The sequence below is a fragment of the Lampetra fluviatilis genome, chromosome 14, assembly GCF_964198595.1.
Source record: "Lampetra fluviatilis chromosome 14, kcLamFluv1.1, whole genome shotgun sequence".
In the NCBI taxonomy this organism is placed as follows: Eukaryota; Metazoa; Chordata; class Hyperoartia; order Petromyzontiformes; family Petromyzontidae; genus Lampetra; species Lampetra fluviatilis.
Window position 1 is genome coordinate 14,926,519 of NC_136288.1, and position 16,750 is coordinate 14,943,268.

The 16,750-nt window shown below is 58.3% G+C and overlaps 1 protein-coding gene across 7 annotated transcripts in view; it reads left to right on the forward strand.

The window, feature by feature from the left end:
* GREB1L (GREB1 like retinoic acid receptor coactivator) overlaps window positions 1-16,750 on the forward strand; it is an 84,277-nt gene that overhangs the window by 23,531 nt on the left and 43,996 nt on the right. For 2 of the 7 annotated variants that reach the window (XM_078862797.1, XM_078862805.1), the window contains exon 2: window positions 7,609-7,701. The exons of 1 other annotated variant lie outside the window; for it this stretch is intronic. The gene's annotated coding sequence lies outside the window, so the exon portion shown is untranslated. Of the gene's footprint in view, window positions 1-714; window positions 827-5,269; window positions 5,299-6,287; window positions 6,403-7,608; window positions 7,702-10,497; window positions 10,701-16,750 lie in introns of those variants that run through there. 4 more of the 7 variants (XM_078862799.1, XM_078862801.1, XM_078862798.1 and 1 more) reach the window with 4 other exon arrangements.

Below are 16,750 nucleotides of genomic sequence, written 5' to 3' on the forward strand. Positions count from 1 at the left end.
GACAAAATTGTCAACTAAAAAGACAAATGTGGCTGGATCAGCGCGAAAGGTCGCGGACCCACATTGTGAGATTGAGAGCATCAAGTTGGCGGTCCATAATTGAGCATCACCTTTGTGAGAAGTCAACCGTGATTGTTTTAAGAATAACCTGTCATAGGAATGTGGAATTTCCAACAGAGGCTTGGCAGCGGAGGCGAGCGCCGCGGCGCGTTTGTGCGACCGTGAGATCGGCGCGTCTTTCTCGAGCGTTCGAATACGCTGTGTAACAAATTATTATTTAATAGGTAAATTTCTAAATATCACTGTCCTGGTCACAAAAGCAAAGTTTGTGGGGAATAATAGCCATTTTCTATACTTTTTAGGCATAAGCAATTACAAAATAACACTTACTACCCAGGAAGAAAAATGGTGTTCCATTGTGATATAAATAGCGAGAAAGTGACGCGTTGTCATGCGTGCGGTTAGCAGCGAGCGGTTATGGGCGATACCCTGCTAGAGAGTTCTGTCACGTTTGTGCCCCATCGCAGCATCGTGTTCACTCGCTGGTGCGAGCGCGTGACTCTCGTTTAAATAATGGATTTATTCAACTGTAAAATGAAGTGGGAATCTTTTTCAGCTCCGTCTCGCAGGGAACAAGGAAGATGCTGCTTGGGATGGCGAAGGGCTCTTGATTGATGTCCAAAAAATAAATTACATTCCAATTTGTTGCCGCAGGGAAGGATTTAGACACGGGTCTGGCGTGGAGCCAGGGGAGGGCCGCATGGAGCGGGTCGGCGTGACCTCGCGGATGAGACGAACGCGTGGAAATGCACAAGGACAGATATCCGTGTACAGGCAGACGCGCAAGCGCACAGGCGCGGGTACTCGGACACTGCACACATGGAAATGCAGACGTGGGAACCTGGACAAATGGCCGCATGCGTGATTGTACAGAAATGCACGTGTACATCTGTGCACAAACGTACACATGCACAAACGTACACATGCACAAACGTACACAAACGTACACAATCGTACATATGCGTCTACATCCACACTGACACAGACACGTGACAAAACAGACTTGGACACAGACTCGGGCACAAAGACACATATAGACATAGACAAAGATCCCCCGTGTAGCCTAAACAGACTTTTGGGGCAAGCGCTGTTACTGAGCACCTATGAAGGCCAGCACGGCACACGGGGGGCTGGGTGGCCAGCACCATGCTCGATCGCCTTTGTCTCCCCAGTGGCGATGTTTACACACCGCACCAGATACTTTGAGGCGGAGTCGACCTAGGGGAGCAGTACGGTAGCGGGTAGCACGCTGCGCTACGTATGTATGCATGTATGTTGACATTCTTTTGCACCATACCTAACCAACCATGCTCACGAGGCACGAACCCAGCGACCCGAGTTCGATTGCTCGCGGCAATCGCCAGTGACGATGATCTGAACCGGTCATTGTCCTCCCCGAGATCGACTCCTATATTGACATCGACACGAACGCAGATGCACACACCAATGGGAACACAAGCTTGGATGCACTCAAACATGCACATCTAGATGTACGAGCACACAGACACACAGACACTGAGATGATCAGAAATGCACATGGACACGTGCGGGCACGCACATTGTCCATGCGCGTCAACATGCCCACATATTCACGCACCCCCCCCCCCGTGTGCACCTGGAGGCAAGGGAGGGGCCTGGGTCAGGGTGCCCTGCCCCAGCACTGCCGCCCGCCTCTATGCACGCACACACAAAGACAAAGATCCCCCCTATAGCCTAAACACACTGTTCCGGAAAGTGCTGTTCGCGAGCAATTTTGAAGGCCGGCATGGCACTCGAGTAGGCGGTGTGGTCAGTGTCGCGCCCGGCCCCCTTTGTTTACCCAGCGCTGATATCTACACAGCGCACCAGCTACTCGTTTAACGCTCAGTTGAACCAGGAAAGCCCCAGGACCGTTTAAGATATTCACCGATTTTGGCTGTGAGTGGGAATCGAACACCGGGTTCCTTGCACAATTCCCCAACCGCTGCGCAATTACTCCTCACCGCACGCACGCACATACGCACGCACATACACACGCACGCACGGGCACGCACATACACACGCACGCACGGGCATGCACGCACATACACACGCACATACACACGCACGCACGGGCACGCACGCACATACGCACGCACATACGCACGCACGCACGGGCATGCACGCACATACGCACGCACGCACGGGCATGCATGCACATACACACGCACATACACACGCACACGCACGCACGGGCACGCACGCACATACACACGCACGCACGGGCACGCACGCACATACGCACGCACGCACGGGCATGCTCGCACATACACACGCACATACACACGCACGCACGGGCACGCACGCACGCACATACACACGCACATACACACGGGCACGCACATACACTTGTGGCGCGGCGGTCCGCGAGCACGGCCGCTGAGCCTTCCCCCACCACCTTCCGGCCGAGTATTTCAGAGGGTGAATTACCAAAGCCCCCAATTTGCTGCTAAGTTGACGTTAAAGACCACTGTTGCAAGGACAGGGCATTGTCTGTGGTTTTATGGCCCCAGTCTGAAATTTGAACGTTACCTGCAATTACTTGAACGCTGACCCGGGCGCTCCATTGTGAGGCATAATGGATCTCAATTGGCCCTCACCTGCGCAAATATAGAATGAGAGGAGAGTGGCCAACGGTCCAGATCCCTCACACAACCAATCGCACACACGCACCCACGCACTCCACGCGCGTGTTCTTTTGAGCGCGAGGAGTGGTATCACAGAAGTTTGCGCAGTGCGCTTCGGACCCGTCGACCCGAGTTCGATTCCCGCTCACTGCGTTTGCTTGGACATCGGCACCGGGGAGACGCAGGCGGCCGGGCACAGTGCTGGCCATCCACCCCCTCGTCTGCCGTGCCGGCCTTCGGAGGTGCTCGCTAACAGAATTTGCCCCAAAGGTCTGTTAAAGGCTACACGGGGGATCTTTGTGCGTGTGCACGTGGGAGTGTGTGTGCATTTGGGGGGGTGGCTGTTTGTCCAAGGTCACCGTGCCCCTCTCTGGTCACTCACGCGTTCCGTGCCTGGGGGAGTGGCGCCTCCCCCCGACCCCCGTGCCACGTGCGTCCCGCCTGGGTCCGGTCCGCACGGCGCTGGAGGCTCTCTCAGCGGGGACCTCTCACCACGGGGGGATCTGCGTGCGGCAGAGGCCGCTCGTGGGCACATGCCCTGCGGGACGACGTGGGAGGGCACGCACCGTTAGCGAGCGCCTTCTCAGGTTGGCACCACGCCACGTGCAAGGGCGGCGTGGCCGCATCACGCCCAGCAGCCTTTGTTTCCCCAATGTTGATGTTTGAACACTCCGAGAGTGAATTATTTGAAAGCTGAGTCGACCTAGGGGAGAGCTAGATCGGTTACCGTGTTTTGTAGCGCAGTGTGCCAACCGCTGCATCGCCACTCCCCACGCACAAATGGACAAAGATCTCCCGTATAGCCTTTACAGACTGCTGGGGCAAGTGCTGTTGGCGAGCACCAATTAAGGCCGGCACGGGGAGTGGTGAGGCTCGCTCCAGACAGTTTCCCCCCAGTGCTGGTGCTTACTCGCTTAAGGCCAGGTCGACGAATCTCTACACCAGGACGGGTGCAGATATCCCTCTGGGATGTTGGCCATGGCTGGGAATAGAGTTCCAATGGCTTCGTTTTTAGTGCGGCGCGATAATCGCTGCAACCACTGCTCCCTGCATACACACACACACTCGCACTTACACATACATACACACACACTCGCACTTACACACACACACACTCGCACTTACACAGGCACACTCGCACTTACACACACACACTCGCACTTACACATGCACGCGCTCAATCGTGCTGGTGGACGAACCGACGCAGGCGCGCATCGCGGTGAGGACTGGGAGCGGCTGGCAGCGTGTGCGGGTCAGGGCGCCCAGACACGGTGGTGACAGGAGGGATGGAGGGAGGGAGGAGAGAAGAAGGAGTCTCGTTCAGGCCTACGGCCTTTGGTCACAGGCAGCTTGGGAGCAGAGGAGGAGGAGGCGTGAGAGTGTGGTGGGTGCACACGTACGGCTAGCGCAGCACACACGGCTCGCACGGCACACACACACAGCTTGCACGGCGCACACGCAGCACACACATACATACAGCTCACACACACACAGCTCACACACACACAGCTTGCACGGCACACACGCATAGCTTGCACGCTACACACACGCAGCACACACACACATAGTGCTCACACACACATACAGCTCACACACACACATAGAGCTCACACACACACACACATAGAGCTCACACACACACATAGAGCTCACACACACACATACAGCTCACACACACAGCTCACACACACATAGAGCTCACACACACATACAGCTCACACACACACACATACAGCTCTCACACACACACAGCTCACACACACATAGAGCTCACACACACACATAGTGCTCACACACACACAGCTCACACACACATACAGCTCTCACACACACACAGCTCACACACACATAGAGCTCACACACACATACAGCTCTCACACACACACAGCTCACACACACATAGAGCTCACACACACACACAGCTCACACACACACACATAGTGCTCGCACGTCACACACGCACAGCTCGCGTGGTTGGTGGTGCGGAGCTGTCATGGGGGGTGGAGTGGGAGAAGGGCCGTGCGTGGACGTGACGCTGACCCGTGGGCCACGCTGCTGCCCTGGTCCGCGTGGGGTTGGCCGCGGATCAGACGTGACGGCGCACACGCGGTGTCCACCAAGCGACGAGGGAGTGTGTGTGTGCGTGTGTGCGTGTCCGTGTGTGTGTGTCATCATCAGTGGTTCACGAATTCGCGGCCAATATCTAAACTGGTCCTGGGCTGGCCTCCTGTACATCGTCTCGGCCATTAATGAATACCTTGTGCAGTGTGCAGGCATTTGCACTGGGGAGACAAAGGTGGCAGGGCGTGGCGTTGGTTACACCAGCCCCTCGTCCTTCGTATCAGCCTTCATACATCGGTGTTCACAAACGGCACTTGCTCCAACAGTCTATATGTCTATATGGGGGATCTTTATCTTTGTGCACAGTGTCTGCCGCGCGTGACCTTGGCCCCCACTTTATCCTCGGTGCGGCGTGGTGGTGGTGCGGCGTGGTGGTGGTGCGGGGTGGTGGTGGTGCTGGTGGTGGTGGTGGTGCGGCGTGGTGGTGGTGGTGGTGGTGGTGCTGGCGGCGGTCCTGGCGGCACGCATCCACGTGCGTGCATGTGTATGTGCGCGCGTTCGGCCACGCGCACGCACACACGCGAACACGCATTCGTGTACGCGATCTAGAATTGCTGGCACGCATTATTGCATCCTTGTCCCTGGGAGCTAAGAACTTGGTGAGGGTGGCGGTGGTGGGGAGGTGGTGGCGTGTGTGGCTGCTGTGTTCTGTTGTCTGAGTGGGCGGTGTGCTGCGGGCTGTTATCCGTCGGCTCATCGCTCTCGTACACACTGTTCTCCGAGTGGCCTATATGTTACGCCCGGTCTGCACGATTGATTAGCGCGCACTCGCGCGCGTGTGCTTGTGTGTGCTTGTGTGTGCTTGTGTGTGCGTATGTGCGCATGTGTGCAGTAGGGGAGTGGTAGTGTAGCGGTTAGCACGCTGCACTACTAACCCGGCCACCCAAGTTCGATTCCTGCTGACGGCCAACACCAGTGACGATTATCTGAACCGTTCCTGGGCCCTCCCCTAGGTCGAGTCAGCCTCAAATGAATACCTGGTAATGTGTGTAAACATCACCACTGGGGAGACAAAGGTGGCCGGGCGTGGTGCTGGCCACCCACCCCCTCGTGTGCTGTGCTGACCTTCATAGGTGCTCGCTAACAGCACTTGCCCCAACAGTCTGTTAAGGCTATACGGGGGTCTTTGTCTTTGTGCGTGTGTGCGTACGTGCGTGCACCGCACACAATTATTCGTTCTCTCTGCGCCGTGCGTGACCCTGCGCACTCGTCGGGCCGCCACGTGTGACGGTGGCGGAGGGGGCACTGAACGTCTCGAGCGGCTAAGCCTCCCCTGGGACTCGCGGTGACAGGGAGGGGGGCCCCCCCTCCTGCCCGTCCTCTCCTGCGCTGGCTGTGCGTGTGTGTGCCTACCCGTGCCGACGGGAGCCTTAGAAGGATCCTTCGAGCAGTGCCGCACTCTGTATAGCCGTGCGAGCGGGGCTTCATTTCTCATTTGATATCGCTGGTTAGACCGGGAGTTGGTGGCACGTGACAAGGTGGATGTGGTGTGCCGGCTGTGTAGAGAATTTCTGAGGTCCCTGACGTGGAGAGCCCGGCGGCGTGCGTGCGAGTGAGCCAGCAGGTTAACCAACCGGTGAGCCAGTGGGTGAGCCAGGAAACCAGCCGATGAGCCAGTGGGTGAGCCAGGAAACCAGCCGATGAGCCAGTGGGTGAGCCAGGGAGCCAGGAAACCAGCCGATGAGCCAGTGGGTGAGCCAGGGAGCCAGGAAACCAGCCGATGAGCCAGTGGGTGAGCCAGGGAGCCAGGAAACCAGCCGATGAGCCAGTGGGTGAGCCAGGGAGCCAGGAAACCAGCCGATGAGCCAGTGGGTGAGCCAGGGAGCCAGGAAACCAGCCGATGAGCCAGTGGGTGAGCCAGGGAGCCAGGAAACCAGCCGGTGAGTCAGTGGGTGAGCCAGGAAACCAGCCGTTGAGTCAGTGGGTGAGCCAGGGAGCCAGGAAACCAGCCGATGAGCCAGTGGGTGAGCCAGGGAGCCAGGAAACCAGCCGATGAGTCAGTGGGTGAGCCAGGAAACCAGCCGTTGAGTCAGTGGGTGAGCCAGGGAGCCAGGAAACCAGCCGATGAGCCAGTGGGTGAGCCAGGGAGCCAGGAAACCAGCCGATGAGTCAGTGGGTGAGCCAGGAAACCAGCCGGTGAGTCAGTGGGTGAGCCAGGGAGCCAGGAAACCAGCCGATGAGCCAGTGGGTGAGCCAGGGAGCCAGGAAACCAGCCGGTGAGTCAGTGGGTGAGCCAGGAAACCAGCTGGTGAGTCAGTGGGTGAGCCAGGAAACCAGCCGTTGAGTCAGTGGGTGAGCCAGGGAGCCAGGAAACCAGCCGATGAGCCAGTGGGTGAGCCAGGGAGCCAGGAAACCAGCCGATGAGCCAGTGGGTGAGCCAGGAAACCAGCCGTTGAGTCAGTGGGTGAGCCAGGGAGCCAGGAAACCAGCCGATGAGTCAGTGGGTGAGCCAGGAAACCAGCCGATGAGCCAGTGGGTGAGCCAGGGAGCCAGGAAACCAGCCGATGAGTCAGTGGGTGAGCCAGGAAACCAGCCGTTGAGTCAGTGGGTGAGCCAGGGAGCCAAGAAACCAGCCGATGAGCCAGTGGGTGAGCCAGGGAGCCAGGAAACCAGCCGGTGAGTCAGTGGGTGAGCCAGGAAACCAGCCGTTGAGTCAGTGGGTGAGCCAGGGAGCCAGGAAACTGGACAGGGAGCCAGTGGGTGAGCCAGGGAACCAGCGAGCGAGCTGCCGGTCTGTGGCAGGGGACCCTGTCTTGCTCAACCGCCGTTTGTTTTGTTGCAGGGAGATCGACGTCTTGGAGATTTTCTCTCCGTTCTCCACACGAAAACGTCAGGAGAACCGGCAGGTCCCCCCTATTGCACGGCCCCGCTAGAGGTGAGATTGGCGTCATCGTCGTCGACATCATCATCATCGTTTATTATTCACGAATTTGATACCCCACAGGTTTATCCGATGTGCTATTTTGAACGTCCTCGGGTCATGTGCCGGGTCATGTGCCTGGTCATGTGCCGGGTCATGTGCCGGGTCAAGTGCCGGGTCATGTGCCGGGCCATTGTAAGTGGATAAGCATCGCTCGGGCCAATGAGTCAAATTCGGCAAAACATTGGGTCAACGATAAAAATGTTGTTGTTGTTTGGCAAGCCTGACTGCTGGTGAAACATGGAAGTTGAGGCCAGTTCGGAGTTTTTCCTGAACAATTAATGCTGGCAGGTTTTGGTCTGGAAAACTAAAAATGTAATTATCTATTTGTGGAGATATCAGAAGAACAGAGTTGGTGGCCGTGCCCTCACCAGGATCCAACCCTAGTGACCGATAAGCGGGTTCTAGAAAGCGTTTTGTTGGGATCGTGGAGGTGGTGGTGGTGGTGGTCGTGTTGGCCAGAACTTCAAGGGGCCCCGTATCACCGTGAGTTGTTGGCAGCCGCAATGGGCACGAATGCCTGCGAAGCTCAGCCAATTGGGCGGAGGGGTGAGGGGTGAGTCAGGGTGGTGGTGGTCGTGCATACTGGGAGGGACTGGTCATTTATTGCAGGAGAAGGGGGGTGGGGGGGGTTGAGGCGGAGGCGAGGGTGGGGGTGGGTGGAGTAGAGAAGGGTGGCTTCTCAGTGAAGAACAACTGAGGAGGTCTCAAACAATGGGCAGAGTTCCTGGCCCGGATTTTCACAGCAGGGAGCCGAACCTAAAGAGTCAAATCCAGGCCTGGATTGTCTCTGCGGGGAGTCTGAGTGTTGGAGTCGGATGCCACACAGTGTGCCGGCGTGCCGGGGAGGGGGGCAGGCCGCGGGGAGAAACTGCGATTCTTCCTGAATCGTGGTCCCCATCTCTCTTCTCGAGATTTATTTTTTGCTGACTTTAATCCCACAGAGAGGTTTTAGCCGAAACAAGAGGTGAGTGGCGAGAGGAAGGAGGAGGGGAGGATGAGACAGAGATGAAAGGAAGAGGCTCTCTCCCTCTTGTGCCCTCTCCGCTCACTCTCCTGTCCTCTCCGCCTCCTCCTGCTCCTCGTCGTCGTGACCACAGCGTGGCGTCCCGGTGGGGGGGTTGTCAAACTCTCTGATCAACTTGTCCGCACTCTTACATTGCCCGCTCCTCTGGCGGCGTTTTAGCGCACAGGATCGCGTGCGCGCGGCCGGTGGTGTCGGTGGTGCCGAGGGTGATCGTAGCAGTGGCTGTGATGGTCGTGGTGGTGATATTAGCAGAGGTAGTGTTGTTCGTTTTGGTAACAGTGGTGATGCCGATAGTTGTGATGGTCGTAATGGTGGTGGTGGTGCCAATCCCGGACTTGATGATGGTTGTGGTGGTGTCAGGGTTGTGTTGGCAGCGGTGCAGCAGCAGTAATTGAGAATGGTGGCTGTGAGAGTAAAACTGGTTGTGATGCTTGTGGTGGTGCTGGTAGTGATGGCGGTAGTAATTATGGTTGTGGTGGCAAAAGCGGTTGTTGGTCGTGGTGATGGCAGTAGGTAGAAATGTCGATCCTTGTGGTGATGCTGCTGCTGCTGGTGGTGGTGGAGGCTGTCATGGCAGTGGTGGTTATGGTGCGCAATGTGCGTATGCGTGGTCCCACTGGTGAGCACAGAACAAAGATCCTCTGTATAACCGGTAACAGACTGTTGGGGCAAGTGATGTTAGCGAGCACCTATTGAGACCGGCACGGCACACGAGGGAGTCGGTGGCCAGGATCACAACCGTCCGCCTTTGTCTCCCCAGTGGCAATGTTTACACACCGCACCAGGTGCTCATTTAAGGGTGAGTCGACCTCGGGTTGGCCCAAGACCGGTTCAGATCGTTGTCACTGGCGTTGGCCGTGAGAGGGAAACAAACTCGGGTAGCAGGTACTGGTGAACGCACACGCACACACGGCACTGCGTCGCTCACGCGCACACCCACACGGACACGAAGCTTTACCGCTGCTCTCTGCAATGGGGCCATGTGGGCCCCATTGCGTGGGGTGTTGGGGGGCTGCCTTTGTGCCCTCGGATCCCTGCCCCCCCGTCACACAGGGTCCCCTTTGTGGGGTCATTTCTGCCATCAGCCACGCGGTGCTGATGAGTTACAGATATATACAAAAAATACCTCCCCCATATTTTCCCTTCCCCGTTGGCAAAGGAAGCACCACCTGGTAAAGGAAGCGTACCGAGCGGTCGCGCGTCGTTTCGGATCGTGACCCTATTTCAAAGCCAAGATGCTCACACCGCCATTGTGTTGTCATTGTGACATCTTCATTGTGTTATCGCTATCATCGTCGTCTTCCTCATTGCGGTTGTGGTGAATGTGGTTCTGGGGGGCGCTGGGGGGCGCTGGGGGGCGCTGGGGGCAGCAGCGTGCGTGACGCTGTGAGCCTGTGCTAACACCCGAGGAGCGATGAAGCCAGGTCAGGCTGCCCTGGCAGCCCAGACCCGTTACACGAGTCAATATTGGCCGTGTGGAAGGGGCGAGGGTGGGGGGCGTGGGGTAGGGTGTGGGGACTCGGGGGGAGCGGGGCGCGCTGAGCATGGGGATGGAGGGTGGGGGGAGGTGGAGGGTGCGGGATTGAGGAAAATAAAACAAGAGGTGGGGACTCGTGAAAATGGCTGTGAGGATGGGGGGGGGTGGATGGGGGGGGGGTGGGGGTGGGGGGAGCTGGGGAGGAGGGCCGATACGTTCCCGTTCCTCGGAGGAACGGGAACGAAGCGAGAACGCGGAGTGCGAGCGACGGGGTGTACGGACGGAGCGATAAGACGCCGGGACGTGGGGGACGCTGGACGATTACGTTGGCACTGCGTCCGCGTGGTGACGGAGCCTTCTCACGTTGATGTTCCTGACCGTTGGAGCTCCCTCGCCAACCTCGTAAAAGATCTGCTGGCTCCTCATCCGGTGCCACGGCGTTTACGAGCGGTAAATGTCTTGAGATGGGTCGGTGTTTGCGTTACAGGTTGGGAGACACAGGGAGATGAACACAGAGAGTGAGCGGGGAGATGGGGAGAGAGCGTGGACATGGGGAGAGAGCGGGGACATGGGGAGAGAGCGGGTGGAAGGGAGAACAGAGAGATGGAGCGAGTGAGGAAGCAGGAGGGAAGGGAGGGAGAGCGGTGCAGGAGGGAAGGATGGAGGGAGGCAGCAGGGGAGGGGAACGGGGGCTGGCGATGCAAAGAACAAAGGAGGGAGCAGGGGAGGGAGTGGAATGACAGAAAGAGGAAGCAGGAGAGCAAGGGAGGCAGCAATGGAGGGAAGGGTGAGGTGGAAGCAGGCAGAGTGGGTGAGCGCTGTGAGTGGGCCTTGTCCCCTGCGGCGCTCGCTGTGCGTGTGAATCTTCTCTGTCGTGTCGCGCATCGCGTCTCCCTCTTCATGAGGGATGCCCGAGCGTCAACAACAACATCCAGCAGCTGCAGGCCCATCTCTCCCACTCACCTTCTCCCACTCTCTCTCTCCCACTCACCATGTCTCGCTCTCTCTCACCCACTCACCATGTCTCGCTCTCTCCCGCTCTCTCTCTCCCATTCACCATCTCCCGCTCACTTCCACTCACCGTCTCTCAATCTCTCAATCTCTCTCTCTCTCTCGCTCTCTCCGACTCTCTCCCGCTCACCCTCCCGTTCCTCCGAGTACACGGTGCCACTGCACATCGCATTCCTGTGTCACGGCCACATTGTGCGGTGGGTGGGGGGGGATTGGGGGGGAGTGGGGGGCGGAGGTTGAAAACCGGGGCTGGTGGAAGGAGGTGGTGGCTGCCAGCAGGTCACCGTGACCCCTGGCCGCTGCCGCCGCGAGCGCTCTCTCTCGCATCGCTCGCAGGCCACGTCACCTGCGTCTCGAGTGCCCCGCTGAGCCACTCCACCGCTCCACCGCGCGATCCGCGGGAGCGTTCCCATTGGCGGCCCCGCCGCCGCGCCAGCCGGGGCGCTTCTCCGCGCGCTTCCGTGGGCCCCGGCGGCCGCGACGCTTAGCGGCATGGCGGCGCTCGCGACGCCGATGTTCGCCGCCGCTTTTTTGATAGAATCGGCCGCACGCCGCTTGTCGCGACGGCCACGGCCGACGCCGAAAGGTTTCCTGGACGTGGCGTGCTGGGATTTTGTCCCGTGTAGAGAGCGCACGGTGGGGCGGCGCTTGCGGATCGGTTCGGAGCCTCGGTCGCCGCGTACGGTGGAGGGGGGGGCGACCTCTGTGTGCCGGCCGTTATGCCACAGAAAAAAGACATGCGGCGTCTCCGCTCTGCCTCCTTTGTCGAGGGATTTTTATTTATTCTCTGAGCCGTATTCTGAAATTCTCTGAAATTCGCTCGCCGGGATTTGTGGGAGCCGGAGAGATTGTGCGGTGATCCCACACGAGCGGCGGCCGCGTCGTCTCGCTAATTCCACGCGACCGGGCTCGGCTTACGGCCGTGTCACGGCGAAACCGCGCTCGCTCTCTGCCAGTAAACTTGACGCACGCCCCTAGTTGCGCCGACGGCGGCGTCCGGTGCTGCCCGCGCGGTGCACGCGCGACGCCCCGTCTCCCACCCCCCCCGAGCCTCGATCGCCGCTCCGATCCCCGCGTCTCCGCCACTTCCCGCGTCTTTCCGCAAGCGTTAAATTACGTTGCTTAATTTTGTATCGTGTAGCGCGTCACGTGGCTCGGCGCGGCCCCCGAGGGCACGGTGACCGGAGCCGCTCGAGCGCCGACTGGTACCTCGTCGTTCAGAGCCACGTTCGTCGTTCGCAACGGACGCCGCTCTTTCGCTCGCGCCCGGGCACTGGCAGGACACGGGGCGTCGTCGTTTCTCCGCTTCGGTCCACCGGGCCGCGTTTTCTCCCCGCTTGATCCCTGCGACTGGAATCCTCCGGACGACCCCGCTGCCGCGCCGCCACGTCGTGAGCGGATCTGCCGAGGGAACGCGTGCCGCGCCTGCGTCCGATGCGCGAGGGGTGCGCCGACAAGTTTGTCCGCACGTGCCGCTCTGTCGTGGAGTCTCGCTGCCGGCCGCTGGACTCTTTCATCTGAACCAGAGATGTCTCCGTGGGAACGGTGTTTCCCCTTCGCACCAAGTTTTCATGGGGGGCCAAATAAAATGTATCTCCTCCAGTAAGACCCGGGTCACTTTGACCTCGAGTTGCCCTGAGTTGGTCGGATTTCTTCCAGGACTCGATTTGGTGAAACTAAATTAGCATTCCGTGAAATTCCGAGCTACTCAAATTATTACGTCCAATGGGGCATTGCTTGCTCAGAAACACTTCCAAGTAAGGATTCCCTGCAACGCTCGCACGGTAAATATGAAGACCACTTCGCTGACACGGTCGAACGTTAAACGCTACGAGTTTAGTGTGAACTTAATTGATCCACGTCTTTCATTGACACTTGCTTGGTTTCTGCTCAGCCTGATTTATACGATTGGAATCCAGGCTGGCTCCCGTTGAAACGAGACCAGGGAATTCGGGCTGCAGCCCAAATTTCCTGGGCCAACTCGAGTTGACAAAAACAATGCGGTGGACGTGCTGGTGGGATGGCAACCGGAGGTAGAGCGCTCGGTACGTGGCCCGTGCCGACGCGGTGTAGAGGTGAAGCGGCGTGCCGATGTAAAATCGAAGCTACGAAGGTTGAAGCGGCGCAAAAGCCGGCGCGGCTGCAGCTCCTCTCGGATGGGGGGGGGCCAGCAGAGATGTTAAGCGTGCGCGGCCAACGCGGTGGTGAGATGCGGCTACGGAGAGCGCGGGGGTGCAGGGCCCACCTCGGCTCCCGCGAGCGCCCGCCCCGATCGCGGTGGCCGTAAGACGTGGTGCGCGTAGGGCGTGCCGGGGGTCGCGCGTGGCTGCCCTTGGTGTTCACACGCGGTGCCGGCTCGCAGTGACGAATCGCTGCAGAGCAATTGGATTCTTTGCGTTGGCCGAGCGGCGGGTGCGGTCATTGGTGAGAAACCGCAGGGGCGAGGGGAGAGTTTTGGTTCCGAGCGGATGCTATTGTTGTTCGGGGTGTGGGCCCCATCGCCACGAGGGCAAAGCTCCCGTTGTTGGTGCTTATATTTAGAACGCCATATCAGAATGCCGACGTCTCGAGTTACTTACCAGGCATTGGCATCCAAGTCGAGTGGACTCGCGTGATTTAATGGCGAATGATTTAATTGCATTTGAGTTGATCGCAGATGATTTGATCATGGACGTCTCAAACAAACCATTATGTATGCTGAACTATGTGTATGTTGAAATTCTTTCGCACCGTACGTAGCCAAACGTTCGAATTGGAGGTGCGAGGAAGGACAACGGACGTAAGAGAAAAGCCTGCGTGTAAATTGGCTTGAGCATTTGGATGTCTTAATGTTTAATTTGTATTGATTTATTTTTTCAAAGGGGTCCTGTTTGCACTCTCGTGCAAACAGGCAACGCACGCACGGAGCGATTGAAAGATCGCCGCGTGTCACCGGCCTCCTTGGCCCGAGCCAAGGAGGCCGGTGACGATCCGTGTCCACGTGATCGTATTTGTGGCTGTCTGTGTGTGTGAGACTCGGCCTCAAATGAGTACTTGGTGCGATGTGTAAACATCATTACTAGGGAGACAAAGGCTACATGGGGGATCTTTGTTTTTGGTTGTGGTGGGGTAGTGCGGGGGTACAGCGGTTCGTGCACCAAGCCACGGACCCAGCGACCCGAGTTCGATTCCTGCTCACAACCAACATCGGTGACTAATATTTGAAGCAGCCCTGGGTTCTCACCAGCCCAGGTGCCCTACCCCGCTGCTGCTGCACATGACCTCGGAGTAAAGGTGCACCGTCGCAACCGCCATCGTCGCCACCGTCGTCATTGGGCGCCGCCTCCGGTGTTCAGTGGAGGTGGCAGCGGGCTGGAGGGGGGGCGCGGGGACAGGGGGTGGGGCGCGAGCCATTCCACCCCTGTGCCCGCAGGCCCCCCAATCTCCCCGGTCTCCCTCTCTTACTTAAGCCCCACCGCCTGGGCCCGGCTCTCTTTGTGATGCTAAGTGGACACAAGTGGCTCGCGCACAAAGGCCGGGCGGCACCACTTCCTGAGCGATCCGTCTTGGCCACTCGGAGGCTCTTTGTTGATCTTGACGTTTTTTCGCTACGAGGGCTCTGCCAACGCGCCGGTGATGGATTGCGCGAGCCTTCTGTTGGCCCCCCTGCGAGGTTAATGATTGAAAGTGCCAACGGCGCTCTGTGGCAGGCGCCGGGCAGGGCCTTGGCAGGGCCTTGGCAGAGGGCGGCGAGGAGGAGGAGGATGCGACGTGGCGGGAAAGGCTTGACAGGAGAGGGCCGGGCGAGGCGTGGGCGAGGCGCGCGCGGGTACAAGCGGCGAGGGCTCGGCGTGACCAGAGTTTGGGGATCGTGTCGCGGGCACCGGGTGGCGGTCACGGCGGTTGTACGGTTCTCGGAGGTCAAGGCCCTGAGAGGGAGGGAAGCCGCGGAAGGGTTATAGATGTACGGGCGGCACGAAGAAGAAGCCGCTCCGTATCGGACGGAGGGAGCTCGAGCCGGGGGGGCAGCGCTTCCATGGCTCGTCACGGTCCGGCTTCACCTTGTCCTGTGTACTGCATCTTCCGTCTTGTTTTTGTGCTTTCGGAAGTTCTCCGCTCAGGCCTCAGTGTCATATTAGCGTATTATTCGAGTGCCGTATGTGTAAATCGCGAATAATTGCGAGCTCGACGCAACCATTAAACAATTGGCGCGCACGTGAATGCACCTGTGCTGGGCTTCAGCATAGGTGAGGCAGGAGAGCGAGGTGTGTGATCGGCTGAATTCTTACATCGGCTCCAGGAGTTTCAGCGGCGACAACAAACAGAAGACTCAGCATGTACGTCGATAACACTGCCTCTGTGCTGTGAAAAAGGGCCATTGCCCGAAATGTTGCCTATTCGTTTTTGTTGTTGTTTAAGCACCACTGCCAACGTAGCAGCGGCAGTAGCAATCACCAAATCATCTGGCGTGGCAACACCTGCGAACTACTTCAGTCTCTACCGACGACCCGCACAATATTACCGTGCCAGGTACACCGCATCCAGCGTTCCACTCGCTACGGCTGTCGCCACTTCTGGTCAAATGCCACCTACTGCAGTCTAACCAGCGACCCGCAAAACATCCGATGAGGAATGAAGTCATTGGCCACATTTGTCCGGCGCGGTCACCGCGCCCTCGCCCACACAAGCCGCCACCGCCGCGTCATTGAGTCCTCCTCTGCTCTGACAAATGCGTGTTTGCCATTGGGCTTTCAAAAAAGACATTTTAAAAAATCCTTTGGGGAGGGGGGCGGTGGGGTGGGGGGTCCACTTTGTGGCATTCTGCCTGACTTAATCCGTGGCTTAGCAGCCGATCTAATTAACTTTGGGCCGGAGCCGCTAATCTCGTTGGCCTTTGTGACATCTGTGCGGCCGCACGCAGCAGAGGCCCAGCGGACCTCCCTGTCGTGGTGCACGGGGACCGCAGCACCTGCAGCAGCTGTAGCAGCAGGAAGGGCAGCCGCAGTAACAGCAGTCGTAGCAGCGGCAGCAGCTGTAGCAGCAGGAAGAGCAGCTGCAATAGTAGCAGCAGTAGTAGCAGGAATAGTAGTAGCAGTAGTAGCAGGAATAGTAGTAGCAGGAATAGTAGCAGTAGTAGCAGGAATAGTAGCAGCAGTACATCGATAGCAGCAGCTGCGGAAGTAGTGGTATGAGTGGCAGCAGCAGCAGTAGTGGCAGCAGGAGCACCAGCAAGAAGCATGCATCACGCAGTCAATTATATCTTGCAGGAGTGCACATCAATAAGCAGTAGCAGCAGGAAATAACATGAGCAGTAGGAGGCCGTAGCATGCATCAGGCAGCAGAGTAGATCAGACGGCAGAATGCAAATAGAATTTGTGGTACAGAAGTGAACAGCAGGAAGCAGCCAGAAGCTGCTTTATTGCATCAGGCAGCAGCAGCATGCAATGAGTTGCAGCAGTTTGCACCGTGCACCAGCAATTTCGCAGTACACATTTCACAGATTGACATGC